Source organism: Zingiber officinale, chromosome 3A (genome assembly GCF_018446385.1).
Source record: "Zingiber officinale cultivar Zhangliang chromosome 3A, Zo_v1.1, whole genome shotgun sequence".
NCBI classification, from domain to species: domain Eukaryota; kingdom Viridiplantae; phylum Streptophyta; class Magnoliopsida; order Zingiberales; family Zingiberaceae; genus Zingiber; species Zingiber officinale.
The window spans coordinates 155,324,652-155,330,200 of record NC_055990.1 but is presented as its reverse complement, the minus strand read 5'-3'; positions in this window follow the sequence as shown (position 1 = coordinate 155,330,200).

The following is a 5,549-nucleotide window of genomic DNA, read 5'->3' as shown; positions in this document are numbered from 1 at the left end:
CTTAAGTTAATATAACCTAGCCTTATATGCCAAAGATATAATTGGTTCATTTCTGAAGGTTGCTTTCTCTTAAAGTTAGAAGATGTGTTACTAATTTTCATTTGTTGCATCGTGGGAGTTATTGGATTTATAAATTGTCAACCAACGTACCAGAACAAATAACTTCCCTCTTTTTTCCTTAATAACAACTTTGTTATTAAAAGAGGCAGAATATCAAGTTCTCTGAATAGTTTAGAAACTGAAAACTAGTTCTTTCTAAACTTGGTACGTAAAGACAATTACTTAAAATCCATATTTTATTCTTATTAAAGGATAAACATCTCCCACTGCAACAGCTGCCATTTTTATAGCAGTGCCCATGTGGACGATGTTTTTATTTTCATTTAGTTGTCGGGTTTCCTGGAACCCTGCAATGAATTGCGGACATGATTAATGGCATCTGTATCTATACTCCAGGTTCTGGTAGATAACACCACTAAACATGTTTCAACTAATGAATTAAATACACCTATATTGTTCTTAGTTCTAAAAAGACAGACTACCTTAATGTCCAAGTCCTATTTCCAATCATTACAATTGGGACTACTAAGTCTTTTCTATAGTATAACAACTAGGGAATTGACAAATATTTTAAATCCTAAGAATCACAAAAATATTTGGTCAAGATCAATTCCTTAAAATCCCCATGAATTTTGTATGCCACGATAGTGTGGACGTATACAAAATCAAAGAAGAGATTTTATCCATTAATTTTATTATCTCGTCAACTTTACTTTATAACGAATAAAATTAATAGTTGATCTTTCTTTGATCAAATATTTGGTCAAAACTTTTGAATTTAATATAACATTGATTCCTCAAACAATATTATTTAAATACACCAACACCTCAAACACCGTGAATTTTGCATGCCACGATAGTGTGGACGTATACAAAATTAAACATTTATAAGAGAAGGGGTTTACCCATTAATTATCTTGTCAATAAATCTTTATGACAAATAAAATTACCTCAAACACCGTGAATTTTGTATGTCACGATAGTGTGGACGTATACAAAATCAAATATTTGTAAGAGGAGTTTTTAATTTTATTATCTTGTCAACCTATTTATTTGACAAATTAATAGTTGGTTTTCTTCGGTCACACAAATAATAGCAGTGACTCCGATGGGGAGGATACTATTAGATGTGCCTAAGTGTATACCATTACTTGACACTAAGTCCATTAATAAGATTGTGCCCCTTCCGATGGGGAAGATCACACGCTCTTAATTAACTTCCTATAGTCATCCAAAATGGAAGTTTAATCTAGTGATCTGCAAACAAGCTCATCCGATATGGAGGAAGGCACTTAGAGCCAACGCGCAAGCTTGTTGCATCACTTATAAACCAGTAATGGAGACCGTGGAATTTATTTAAAAATAAATCTCTCTCCCACTTAGTTATTTAAAGTGAGGAATTTTGACTATGCTAGTCTACTTAACATGCATACTAACAAGCACACACAGTCACAGCATAAAAAGCAATAAATAGAAAAACTAATTTTAAACTATTATGGCTTTTATCTATTGGTGTCCTCCGTGTGTCGTCAACCCTAGCTGCTGCCATCTTTGGCCACTGCCACCGGGTCTAGTTGTCGCATCCATCTTGCTCCTTGTTTCGCTGCGCCTCTGGTCCTCAAAAGGTTCCACGCCTTGCAAGATTCAATCCGCGACATAAATAGAATTTTACATTTTTCGATCCTATATTCCTCGAAGGAATGTACATGTAAACTAGATCGAACATAAAATAAAATTTACATCCATTGATCCTATATTCCATAAAAGGAATGTACATGTAACTAGATCAAAAATAAAATCCTAATAAAACTAAATACAGCTCCTGCTGTATTTTATAATACAATCATGCACATACAACAAAATGCCCTTGACATGTCCAAGGGTCCAATCACACACATAATAACTATAAGCCATAATAGTTGGATCCTGCATCCACAAAGTTAGCACATCCTACTATTAACCTGCCTAAATTATGTATGACATGTGCATAATTCAACTAATACCAAATACACAGAGGCAAAACCCTAGCTCTGATACCAATTGTTGGTTTGCTACTCGGAAAACCTAATGGTTCCACTGTACAAAAATTTTATACAAAGGTCTGAACATTTTCCTAGCTACCATGTGTTCTTTTAAATTAAACTCGGATCGTCTGCGGAACTTAACACGTTTGATCCTAAGTTTAATTTATTTGTTCTTTTAGGTTTAGACTTGGATCTCCTGCGGAACTTAACACTTTCGATCCAAATCACCTAGGTTATTAATTCTATTAAATATTAATTTCCAAAATTGGCTTCCAGTACTGACGTGGCGAGGCACATGGCCTTCTTGGATATGGGAGCAACCACCACCGACTAGACAAAGCCTTTTAAGGAAAGCTAATATTTAATTTCCTTAAATAACTTTAGGTCAACCGAAAAGAACAATCAAATCACAAGGAAAAAGAAAAACAAAAGAACACAACATCGAAAATAAATTCGAAATACTAGAATTGCATGCCTCTTGTATTTGGTATTTTTACAAAGAAATAAAACTAGCATGATGCGGAAAAACATTACTAGTTATACCTTTCTTTTGAAGACAAAGACCTCTTGATCTTCTACCGTATTCCTCTTCTAACCTCAGACGTTGTGTGAGCAACAATCTTCCGAGATGAGAACCACCTTTCCACCTTCCTTCTTTCTTCTAGATTTCAGCCACAATAAATTTCTTCAAGGATGAAGAATTTCGGCCACCACCAATGTTCCAAGGGATGCTAGAGACGAGGCTTGCTTTCTCTTCTTCTTCTCCTTCCTTCATCCGACCACAAACAAGAGCTCCACCAAGAAGATAGGTTTCGGCCAACAAGAGGAGAGGAGAGAAATAGGGTCGGCCACCAAAACCAAAGAAGAGAGGGAGGAAAAGAATAGAGGTTGTTCACCCATGAAGGCTCCTCCACCTCCTCTTTTATAATATTTGGTCTTGGCAAATAAAGAAATTTTAATAAAAACTTCCTTAATTCTTTTACCATGATAAGGAAAAATTTATTTAATTAAAAATAATTTTTCTTCTCATTATTATAATGGCCGGCCAAACCAAATCTCCAAGCAAATAAAAATTTTAAACACAAATTAAAACTTCCTTATTTGCTTCCGGAAATTTTATAAAAAATTTCTCCAATAATTTTTATCCCTTCATGATTGGTTAAAAGGAAATTAAATCTTTCTTTAAACATGTGGATAATTTTCGGAAAGTTATCTCTAAAAATTAAAATCTCCTTTCAATCTACAAATAAGGAAAGATATCAAATCTTTTCTTAATCTTTTGTAGAAACTAATAAAAGAGAATTATTAATTTTTTAAACTTTTAAATCATGAACATGGTTAAAAGGAAAGTTTTTACCAAAATTAAAATCAATCTTTTAATCTACAAATAAGGAAAGAGATTTAGCTCTTCTCTTAATCTTTTGTAGAATCTTATAAAAGGAAAGATTTAAATTTTTAAACTCTCTTTTAAATCATGTTATCCACATAAGAAAATTTTAAAAAATAAAAATCCTTTTATTTTAATTTGGGCCGGCCACACCAAGCTTGAACCCATGCTAGGGCCGGCCACCTTGAAGCACCCATGAACCAAACTTTGGTCGGCCCTAGCTTGGTCTCCAATCTAGCTTGGCCGGCCCCTATAGGATGGGTAAGAAGGTGGGTATAAGTGGGTATAGTACTCTATAATTAAGAGGCTACGATAGGGACCGAGAGGAGAAATTGGTTTTAGTCTCCCGATAAAATTAAGCATCCCGTGTTCGCCCCGAACACACAACTTAATTTTATCAATAATAATTCATTCCACTAGAGAACTATTATTGAACTACCGCACCAATCCCAAATTACATTTTGGGCTCCTTCTTATTATGAGTGTGTTAGTCTCCCTGTGTTTAAGATGTCGAATGCCCACTAATTAAGTGAGTTACTGACAACTCATTTAATTAATATCTTAGTCCAAGAGTAGTACCACTCAACCTTATCGTCATGTCGGACTAAGTCCACCTGCAGGGTTTAACATGACAATCCTTATGAGCTCCTCTTGGGGACATTCTCAACCTAGATTACTAGAACACAGTTTCCTTCTATAATCAACAACACACACTATAAGTGATATCATTTCCCAACTTATCGGGCTTATTGATTTATCGAACTAAATCTCACCCATTGATAAATTAATGAAATAAATATCAAATATATGTGCTTGTTATTATATTAGGATTAAGGACACACACCTCCATAATAACTGAGGTCTTTGTTCCTTTATAAAGTCAGTATAAAAGAAACGACTTCAAATGGTCCTACTCAATACACTCTAAATGTACTAGTGTAATTATATAGTTAAGATAAACTAATACCTAATTACACTACGACCTTCCAATGGTTTATTCCTTTCCATCTTGGTCGTGAGCTACTGTTTATAATTTATAAGGAACCGATAACATGATCTTCTGTGTGTGACACCACACACCATGTTATCTACAATATAAATTAATTGAACAATTACATTTATCATAAATGTAGACATTTGACCAATGTGATTCTTATTTCTAGATAAATGTTTATACCAAAAGCTAGGCTTTTAGTATACATCCTAACAAACGTAGCCTGCATTCGAACAAGAAGATGGAGGACACTTGACGATTCACCTGGGTGACGCTGACGCAAGAGGAGCTCAACATGTTGATACAAGCTTGAGAGGCAAAAATAGTGGAGCAACAACAATAACAGACGTTGGCCGAGCGCCAAATGTAGGAGCCAGCAACATCGACCACGGGTCGTCAGGCTGAACTCGGAGATCGAGCGGAACAAATATCTGCCGAGGAAAGAACAAGAAGTTAACCGGCAAGTATGGAGACCCAATGCGCCGATTTACTTCCACCGAGCGTTGTTTAGGACTCCATCAGAGGAACAGGGCCGAGCGAACAAGGACCGGAGGTCTTCTTCGAATGACGCTCCCGTTCGGGACACACGAAAAGGAAAGGCACCCAGGGATGACGATTTGCCTAAGTAGATCATTCAACAATTCTCGCAGGGGATTTTGGACGACCCTCTGTCGAGACACTACTCCCCATTGACGATCGGAGAATACAACGGAACTACCAATCTAGACGACCACTTGGCCAAATTTGACAATGTGGCCACACTTCATGTAAAATACAGCGCCTAAATATAACCTTAAGGGAATTTTCTGAAATTTTTAGAAATTTTCTAAGAATTAATTTAGATGAGTTTAAGAGGGATCAATTATTGGGTCACAAGAAAGCCTATTTAAGCAACCCATTTAAACAAGGAGAAGTTTTATTTTTCTTTTCCTTTTTCCCTTTTCTTTTTCTTCTCTTCGTCGCCGAACCCTAAGCCTTCCCCTCTCCATCGCTGTTTTTGCTCCGAAAGTTGTCCCTGTCAACACAAAACCAAAAAAAGAACAAATATCCAAACAAAAGAGTATATATGATGAGTACATGATAA